Here is an 11412-nt window from a genome sequence, read left to right as displayed (position 1 = left end):
TTATATTTGGGCATAACAAGTTTGGATTGTCTTTATGTACAGCGACAGCAGTGTAATGAATGTTGTTTGAACTCTGAATTGTATAAATATGGAGACATGTTGATTTGAGAAGAGAAAACAAAGCATGTGAAAATTGGCAAATTACCCATTTTAAGAATTATAGATACTCTTCTTTAAAAAATAGACAAGAAACTCAACTGGCAGACCACCCATGAAGTACCATTAAGATCTAAACAACATGAAAAAAAGACAATGTTCTCTAGCCAGTACAATTTTTGAAAGAATTAACTTTAAAAAGCCTTTAGTTTAATCCAGTGACCTTAAAATATTTCCTAAAATTACAGACTCCTTTTGTGTCTCCTCACATATATGAAATGAATTGGGATAATTAAAGTAAAATAATAATAGTTGCTAGTATATATGACACCTTCTATGAACCAAACAGAAGTGGTATATACGTACTTTATGTAATCCTATAAAATAAACCCTATAAAATAAATGTATTCATTTATCAGATAAAGAAACTGAGGCTAAAGAGACTAAATAAATTGAATAAAATTGCACAGCAAGGTTAATAGTAAAGGGTGGATTCAAACTCAGACCCATTTGTTTCTAAGACATGTGGCCTTGTCTCTAAGATGCCCTGATCTTCAATAACTCATTTTTCCTACAGTAGGTATAATTAGTTTGCAATGAATCGAATTAATTATTAACAATAAAAAAGAGCACAGAACCCAAAATAAGGTCTCAATTTGTAGAAGAAAGTTCATTGACATAATCTTCCAGTGAGAAAAATAAGCAATTAAACTGTGCAAATGTGCACTCAATTTAAAAGACACAAAAAGAGGAAAACATCCAACAATAATTCGAAATAAATCTGTCTCAAACAATGAAATAATAGAGTAATCCAAGTGTTTTCTTTCTATGGAGTTAGTTTTCTGAAGAAGTATTAAGTTTACCTGACTCCAAAAAGAGGCTAATTAAGTATGGAGAAATGCCTTTTGCCACTATAGTTCTCTGAGCATATTGGCCACAAATAATCATTCTTTGTTCTGCTTTCCTACGGAACTTAGTACCTGAATGACTCATTGTCACTTTACTTTGTGTTATTAATTTCCTTTTACATACATATAGGTCTCTATAATGAGCTGTAAGCTCCTAAAAGGAAGCAAGTATATCCCGCGGCTCTTTGTGTGTCCCCTAATGCCTTTCACATAAGTCCTCAATTAACCATTGGTTTGATTCAGATTATCTAAATTGAAGATTATCTAGATTTACCAAATTTGACTTGAGGGTAAGCTAATGGTTCTAGTTAACTGGACAACTTCTGAGACTTGTTGCAATGTGACTTGTATATTGAACGAAAAGTGTCCAATACTTTTCAATAGATATCCTCTGTGTGCTATTTACTAGGCAGATCACTGTAACTGAGAGCAACAGGTACAGGTGAATCTTGCTTATTACACAAATTGTGCTTTTCAAAGTTGTATTTCCTTTTAATTTACACAATTCCAGAATTCATCAAGGAACCTCTAGGTAGCACAACAAATTATGTGATCCACCACAAAACCAGAAAAGTCATGGCTGGATTGTGAAAAGGGGGAGTGGATCAGAGCTTGCAAAACATTGCCAGAAAGAATAAATGCAGGGTTAGTAGACCCTTAAACCCTATAAATAAGAGCCGAGAAGGAAGAAAAAGGATGAAAAAGAGGAAAGGAGAGGCAAAGTGGACCAAGACTTGAGCAGCAGTGAGAGTTAAGATTTAAGATGTTCAATAAACATTTATTGAGTGACTGAAGGAATGAATACATAATATCAGAGTCCCTGTACTTCACTGCACTTGAGAGAGCAGAAGCATAGTAATAGGATAGTAAAAGGGGATTGAAGGTCAGGGTAAAGAGGCACTTAAAGGATACAATTAAGCTGAAACAACCAAGAGTTCTTTGGAAGCTGTACAGAAAAACTGAACGTGTTGTATTGCCTTTGAAAATTCCCAAGAAGTTTTGGCCGATGCTGGCTACCAAGCAATGCATTAAAGAGTGATGGTCACATTGTGCCTCTCAGAATCATCCAGGTGGCTGGATGAAAAGGGGGTGCACCACTTAGCAAACTATTTCACCAGCTGTCTCTATGTGTGAAATTTGAAGCTGCCAAACCACACATGAATGGCGTGTTGGACTCTACAGCCGCACAAGCGCAGTGAGCCACTGACTAGAGCAGATGTGCTGTGTTCGCACAATATCCACGGTGGCTAGAGGGCAGCTAACTTCCTCAGAGGACGCTGGGTGCACCAGCTGCTGGTGACAGCCATAGAATCAGATAGGTTCTGCCCTGTAGTTTTTAAGTGCTGCCTGCTTTAAAAAAGCAGAGCCTCCAAATAATGCAGGAGCTAACAAGTTTGCAAAGGAAATGCACTTGCAGTATGAAAACAAGAGCAGCTGGATATCCAACTGTGTAAGGAAATACAGAGGGCTCTTCTTTTCCCCTAAATTGATATTACTCACCCGGGTTTTATAGAGTCGAAAGCATATGCTCAAGTATAATTACTCAACAACTCAGACCAATTTCCACATCACAACCATATAAATAGAATATTGAATTCCACCTAGACAGTGATTATGTGACTCTCATGCCTGGGTATTTCTGATCACTATTATAAACAATGGCTCAGACGGTAACATTTTAAAATTAATTTATAAAATGAAATGTTTCACACATACAGATATGTATAACACTGTTCACAAAGTTTATAAAACAAATGTCAAACACTCATCACCCAAATTAAGAAAGAACATCAGTGGTACAATTCAAGTGCCCCTCTTATCTCTGCACTTTTATAACCCCAGGGACTGGCTACAAAGTTTGAGGGGTCCAATGTAAAATGAAAATGAAAGGTCCCTCATTCAAAATTATCAAGAATTTCAAGAGCATTAGACAAAATGTATGATCTTTCTAAACATGGGATCCTTTGTGACTGCACAAGTCACATGTCCATAAAATTGGCTCCGGTAGTTCCCTCAATCATCACTCAGAGAATTCACTGCATTGAATTTTCTAGATATAATTTCCATAGTTTAGTAGGCTTTATTACATTTGTAGTAAATATATTCTGTATCTTGGATGTTTGGAATTTGTAAATATGCTATATATATATATATATATATATGTATATGTATGTGTGTGTATATATATATATATATCCAACATATTGTTGTGATTCATTCATGTCGATTGATGTGGTTGTCATTCATTTATCTTCATTGATTATATTGTACTAACAAATTGATACACCACAATGTATTTAAACGTTTTCCTATTGAAGGGCATTTGATTTGGGTTGTGTCCAATTTTTCTTGTTTGTTTGTTTCTATAAGAAACAATGCTTTCAGGAACATTTTTGCACCTGTCTTCCAGTGCATATTTCTGGAAGTTCCATAAGGTTTAGGTTTGTCTCTTGTAAACAACATAGAATTACATTTTATTTTTATCTAGTCTGACAATCTGCTTTGTTGTTGAAATTAGTCCATTTATATGTACTGTGTGGTATATTTTGATTCATTTCTATCATGTTATTCTGTGCTTTCTGGTTGTCTTGCTTTGTCTTTTTTTCTTATATTACCTTGGGTATTTTCATTTCAACTTTTCTCTAGACTTTAACTGAATTATTTTCTATTCTGCCCTTGAAATTTTGGAATACCTACATATCAAAATTGCAAATTAATCATTATCTTAATTCTCCAACCAAAAAGTGCAGAAACCATAGAATGCCTTAACTCTTGTCACCCTCCCCAAACTTATAAGTTATTGACATTCAGCATCGTAGTTCTGTCTTCTTGTTTTGCCACACAAAATAGACATTATTAGTATTATTTTATACTGTCAGTGATTATATTTATCTACATGTTTTTCAATTTCTTTGCACATATCTTATTGTAGCTCAGACACCTTTTGTGGAGTCATCTTTATTCCTCCTAAAATATAGCTTTTATGAGTATTTTTAGTTAGAGCGTTATACTGACAAATTCTCAGTTTTTGTTTATCTAAAAAGGTGTTTGTTTTTCATTCTTGAAATACAGTTTTACTTGCTAAACAGTTTAGGATTGACAATTATAGTAACTCAACATGGTATCAGAGGTTGCTTTCAGTCTAATTGTTTTTTTCCCTGAATTATTTTAAGATCATCTCTGTGCTTGGCGCTCTTTGGTGCCGCTACAATGGTTATATGTGTAGATTTCTTTTTATTTCTCTTGCTTGGAATAATTTGTGGGTTTTATTCTCTGATGATTCAAGTCTATAATCAGTTCTGAAAACATCTCAGTAACTACCCGTCCAAGTATTGTTTCGCCTCATTCTCTCTATTTTCCCCTTCTGGAACTCAAAATTAAAATACCACATTTTCTCATTATATCCTCTATGTCTGTTAACTTCAATTTTATGTAATCAGTCTCCTTGTTCTATGGGCTATATTCTGGTTTATTTGTACATATTTATCTTTCTGTTTACTAATTCTCTCTTTGGCTCTGTTTAATTACTGCTAAACTATTCATAAAACTTTTTATTGCAACAACTGTATTGTTCCTTTTGTGTTTTATTGTTTCTTTAAGAAGCAAAGGAGACCAAAGCTAGAAACTAGGAAGTATATGTTTATTTCTTCAAGTTCAGCAGTTGAACCTGGTCCAAAAGAAAGTTTCCTAGGTCATGGGTTGCTGAGGAATGAGGCCAACTGGCCATCCTATTCACCTTCAGTTCAGTTAGTGAAGACACTTTATGTTTATGGCAACTCTGACTGTATTATCTCTGACCGTATCAGAGTGAGGTTGGAAAGGGTGCTCTTAGCATGATATTAGCGTGCTTCATGATTTCTTTAGCTCTGCTTTCACTTTTGAATGAGTAATAAGATAAACTGCCTAAAATCCAGCCTGTGGAGAAAGAAAAAAGGAGTAGATCCGTGATGAAATCTGGGCAAATACAAATAGGTGCTTGAAGATCTTGATGCATATTAAAGGAAGATGTAAAGAGCATATAGCCAGACAATGTGGAGAAGAAAGAAAAATAAAATTGAGGTAGAAAAAAAAAGTGAGCTGTTGACTCTGCCATAGTGGCTTGGCATTGGGATATGTGTGATAGAGCCATTAAACTTAAAACCACCAGGCACAGACTTTCTTAGAGAACTCCCTATCCTCTTAGACTGTGTGTATATGCATTTTATAACCTATTTAATACACATAGTAAACATTTTAAACCTAAACTATATGATATACCTTAGTATCATTTTATATTTAATAATACTATATGCTGTGTATACAGTAGAGGCACAACTTGTCGATTACATTTTTAGCCATCATACCAAAGAATGAATGTTTCATGAGAAACCTAAAATGATTACTTTTCTGATTTCTTCATTGGGGAAAGAAGACTATCATCTGAAGAGGCAGCTTAAAGAGGCTGTTTGGATGTTGTAAAGAGCCATCAAGTTTATTATTCGTGACACAAATGGAAACTTTTTAAGTAGATTATGTTCTGACATAAAGGATTCCAGTTAAGACACCAGATTGCAAGGCAAAGACACAAACAGCTGCTGCAACTTTGAAACTGTACTTACTGCTCAGTTGTTCACAAAAATGTTTAGATCAACTTCACTACTTTCAAACTTTCTGTAGACAAGTGGCATGGATGTATTACAGGCCTAGAGAATGGTTGGAGAAATAATCAAAGGCTGACAGCAAAGCCAGGAAGTGTTCAGGGGGCACAAGCCTCCCCTCTGTGACCAAATGAAGCACTCTACAAAGACCAGGATATCATTGAACAAAACATGGGCAGCCAACCTATGAAACAAAATGAAAACTTCAACTATAATGAAATCACTGCTCATGTTACAGCAAGAAGCAGTCCCCGGAGAATCAATAAACAATTTGGTTTCCAGAGAATATGAATTCTACTTGCCAAAGAGAATCAGAGAGACCAATTTCTTTTTTGATGTTATTCTCTCTGCCCAAGTTTCTGCTTATGTATGTTCTAGCCATCCTTCATTATCCAGATCAGCTTCTACTCCTCCAGAAAAACTTACCTCATTACTCCTTTAAATCCCTGTAGTACATAGTACGTATCTCCACTTGTGCTTGCACCTTAAAATACTATAGCACATGATTTGCATCACTATTCATATTTTCCATGTAATTATGTCACTTAGAAAACTTCATAGAGATTACAAATCTTGCTAACATACCACATTTTATTTACTGTTTTAACACTTCAGTGATGCCAGTGGAAAAAAAAACATTATTACTGTTACCTCATTGTATGTTTGGCACGTAGAATATACTCAGTAAATATGAGTTGAATATGTTTTGATTTTCAACACTTTGAAACAAAAGCCCAAAGATATTTTCAAGTTTACACAGTTAAAAAAGAGTAAAACCAAGCCTTAGCACACATCTGAATTTTCTGATTCCAAATCCAGATTTCTTTCCATTATCAGGGCAGCCTTGTTTTTACACATTCACATACACAAACACATATGCAATCACATACACACACTCACACACTCAACACACAGCTTACTTAAGGTTGAAATTGTACTGCAGTATGAAAGGCTAATAGAAACTGGTTTCTCATGCAACCACAGCAAGGCTTGCAAATAAATTTTTTATTGAATTTAAACAAAGAAATATCTACCCAATTACAATAAACATGCTGCATATCCTATGAGGTAATTTAAATAAGCTATAATGAACAAAATTCTTAATTTACCAAGAAGGGGACTGAGATGAAGAAAAGAACAACAAAATAATCCAGAAACAACCTAAAGGAAAGGTGTAAAATCAGTAGAAAGAAACTTTTGGGGTATTCAACACACTGTCCACTATACCCATCTGAGAGAGTTCTAACATTCTTCTCTGCCAAGTCTTCACACCAGCAGTGTGAACAGCTGGGGATCATGAAGGGAGGTGACTTTTCTCTGAAGAGGAGCAGACAAGTTGAGGAGGCAGTGGAGACCTGACAGGATCAAAATAATCTCCATGATCTTGCAAATCTCCAGCCTCTGCATCCATACCAAACCACTGCACTTGTGACTACTATGTGGAGTATCACCCCTACTACAATGCTAACTGAGGTAGCAAGTTTCTCTGGATCCCCAGATAGTAGCATCTTAAAAATAAACATTTAAATGTTTGTTGGTGACACATATCATATCTACATAAAAATTGCAACAGATTATGTTGGTTATCTCACTGAGTTTCTCTAGCTCATATTGCCCTACGCAATGAATATTTTCAAAAATATTATTTGAGAGTTGCTAGTTAAATCAACTAGCTTGAGGTCTCACTATCCTTAAATTAGCCGACTAGAAGGACAGGGGGAGGTAATGAGCAGCATCAGAAGAGATGGAACCAAAGGAGCATTGCAACCTCAAGTCCAGAATCAAAATTTGTTTAGGTTCCCAATAGGTGAATTGACTGCTCCCAAATACAGTATGTTTTTCAGAACAAATAAATGAATTAAAAGTGTCTACTGAGTTGCCAAGTATTACTATTGTTTTTAGTCTAAGAATTATTTCATCACCAACTTGTATTAGTGATCTTGAAAATACATAAGTAAAAAGAATCCCAACTTATGAAAGCTTTAAGTTTTTATTTTAATATATATGCATAACTTCCTTTTTTTTCAAGTTAAGAAACATCTTCTGAATAGCGTTTATTGATTCAAACCAGTACCCTTCAGAATTACAGGGAGAACCTAACTATTTATAAGATGAAAGTCTGGTGATAAACATGTTTCATACATGAACATGTTTAAGTGTTAATAATAAATATTAGTATTATAAAAGTATTATTGTAGTACTTTGTTAATAATAAATAATAATAAAGTAAATTTTGTATATTATTATAATAATAAGTACATTTAGCCCTCACAACAGCCCATGAGATTATTCCCATTGTAAAACTCAATTTTAAATTATCTTTCAATATTTAAATTATTTAAAAATTTTTAAATTTTAAACTCCTTCCATTTAAAGCTTAGCAAAGTTAAGAGGTTTTCCCAAGGACACATAAGCCAGTATGTGACAGAGACAATCTGGATACAAAACAGATCTTATTTTAAATCAAGTGTATCTTGGAACTTATGGAAACATAAATGGAGTCCATGTCTTTTAATTCATATCTAGTCCTTTTTACACAACAGCACAGCTGATAAATTAAAAATATAATTCCAAGAGGATCATAGGCGAAAATAATGACAAATTTATTTTATGAACAACTATCATTTAGTTCAAAAGAAATCATGAAGCCATGTCATATCAAATCACTTAAGTGTTAGAGGTAGTAGAGGGATAGGAATACTATCTAGGCCAGATTTGGATCCAAGTACTTGAATTCTCAGATTAGGGTTTCTCTACTGCAGCACTATTGAAATTTGGGGCAAGATATTTCACTGACTTGAGGGAAGGAAGGGGGATGTTTTATAGATTGTAGGACATTTTGCAACAGCCCTGGCTTCTACTCACTAGATGCCTGTGGTGACAACGAAAAATGTCTCTAACATTGCCTCTCTGGGAGGAAAAATCACCCTTTCTCCCATTGAAAACCACAGACTTAGAGGAAGAATGATTTTTTTTCTGCTCCTGAAGTTCTATTTTTTTCTTGATTATAAAATGTTACTGAGAAATATTTCAAACATACTTCAGATGTAGAAATTCAAGAACAGACTGTTCTCCCTATTGAGTGTGAAAGAATCGCTTCAATAAATATTAACAGTAATTAGTCTTGTAGTTGACTGTGACTTTCCTGTCTTTTAATTTCTGCCACTGATGAGACATTCGCCCCAGATTGTGTCCTGATGACACAGAGCATGCTGTGAATGGTAACATCATTAGAAGATATTACAAATTAGGGTAAATTTTTTTCATTTAAATATTTGTAGGTAAAAAAAAATGACAAACATGTAAAACGCAGTGTTAAAACCCAAGGACTCTGCTATTGTACAGTAAAGGGTAGAAGAAGGAGTGACAAACAAACAGAAAAAAATGATAAATATACACGATTAACTCATTTTCAACAAAGGTTCTAAAGCAATTCAATAGAGATATGGAGATTTTTTTCAATAATTGTTCTGGATCAACTGATGTACACATTGGAAAAAAATAAACATTGACTTTTACCATACAACATACACAAAAGTTAACTTGAAATAGCCCACAGATTTAAAAGTAAAACCTAAAATTATAAAAGTTTATAAGAAAACATAGGAGAACATCTCCATGATTTTGCGATAAACAAAGATAAAAAACAGAATGAAAAATAAAGAAAATTTAGGAGTTGGACATTATCAAAATTTAAGACTTTTGCTCTTTGAAAAGTGCAATTAATAAAAATAAAAGCAAGCCACAGACTGGGAAAAATTGCTGGCAGTACAGGTAACTGACAAGGACTTGTATCTAGAATATATAAAAAACTCATAACTCAAGAAAACACCACTTTTTAAAATGGTAAACGTATGTGAATAAACTCTTCACAAAAAAATATACATAAATGATCAATAAGCACATGAAAAGATGCTTGATATTATCGGTTATCAAGGAAACGCAAATCAAAACCATGATGAGATACTACTAAACATACATTAAATTGACTAAAATTTAAAGGATTGATGATACCAAATTTTAGGAAGGATGTAGAGGAACTAGAACTCATACAGTGCTAGCAGGAATGTAAAATTGGGCAAATACTTTGGAAAACAATTCAGTCATTTCTTAAAATATTAAACTTACTCATACCTACAATATGATCTAGCCATTTCAGTCCTAGCCATTGACCCATGAGAAACAAACAAACAAAAACTGTGTTTGCACATATACTTTTATGTGAATGTCAATAGCATCTTTATTTACAATCATCAAAATTCAGAAACAACCTCAAATTATGGTATATCTATACAGTAGAATATTAGTCAGCAATAAACAGGAAGACATTTTTAATATAGTCATAAATGGCATAATGACATTTCGGTCAATGACAAACCGCATATATGACAATGATCCATAAGATTATAATGGAGCTGAAAAATTCCCATCGTCTAGTAGCCATCATAACGTTGTAGCTCAACATATTACCCATGTGTTCGTGGTGATGCTAGTATAAACAAACCTACTGTGCTGTCAGTCATATAAAAGTATAACACACACAATTACAGTAATAGTCTATACCATCTAGGTTTGTGTTAGTGCATTCTACGATGTTCACACATGACAAAATTGCCTAATGACAAATTTCTCAGGACATATCCCCATTGTTAATCAGCCAATTACTGTACTCAATAACACAGATGAATCTCAATATCACGTTAAATAAAATAGACCAGGCAAGAAAGAATACCGACTGCATGATTTTATTTAAATAAAATTCTAGAACATACAAACTAATTTGTAGTTATAGAAAGCAGGTCAGTGTTTCCTAGGGTTCATGGGGAAGAAGAGATGGAGAAGAAATTTGCGAAGTGACAGAAAAGTTTGTTATCTTAATTGTGATGAAAATTTTAAGGGAGTTTGTGTATGGCAAAACTATTAAGATTATAAATGTTCAGTATGTGTAGTTTATTGTCCTTCAATCATAACTCAATAAAATAAAAAAAGTTGAAGGAAAATAAAATGTTTTATGTATCTAATAGAAATTGCAATGAAAGACAAAATACAACTCCCAATCCTATTATTCCAAAGTAACTATTAAGACAATTCCAGTAAAGTTATATGTTGCCCAAACACCAAATTTATGACATAGTTATGCTTGGGAACCAGTCTAACTAGTATATCTTGCCTTTCAAGCTAGAATTTAAAATAACATATATACACATATGCACACAGACACATACACTCACCACACAATCCTATTATAAAGCAAAATTATCTGTATTACAATTATTTTATTCTGCCAACCTGTGCATCCTTTCTTTATTTGAGGTTATCATTTTCTGTCATTTTTTGGTTCAAGAAATAGCTTACCTTATATAAAATGATATTATCTTTACACTATGAATTATTAGATTTAGTGTTTATATTAATGCTTCAACAAATACCAAATGCTACAAAAGTTTCAAAATCTTGGAAATGAATAAATGAGGTAAATTTTATGTTCTTTTCATTTTATACAAAACCCAAAACTGATGCAGTGATATTAAGCTAGCATTATAAATGTGCCAGGCCTGCAAAAGGTATACCCTGGGTGAAGTCTCAGGTCCTTAATCTAAGCTAAATCAAAAAATTAATACATATTATTTGAATCACAACAAGGGGACTAAGTTCTCAATCAAAGAAAAAAACATATTTATTTCTCTCCCACATTTGGCCACCTTGGGCATCATTTCTTTTTCTAGTATGTGTGTGTGTGTGTGTGTGTGTGTGTGTGTGTGTGTGTGTGT

This window comes from Pteropus medius, unplaced genomic scaffold, assembly GCF_902729225.1.
Source record: "Pteropus medius unplaced genomic scaffold, Ma_sr-lr_union100, whole genome shotgun sequence".
NCBI classification, from domain to species: domain Eukaryota; kingdom Metazoa; phylum Chordata; class Mammalia; order Chiroptera; family Pteropodidae; genus Pteropus; species Pteropus medius.
Note: the sequence above shows the minus strand (reverse complement) of the source record.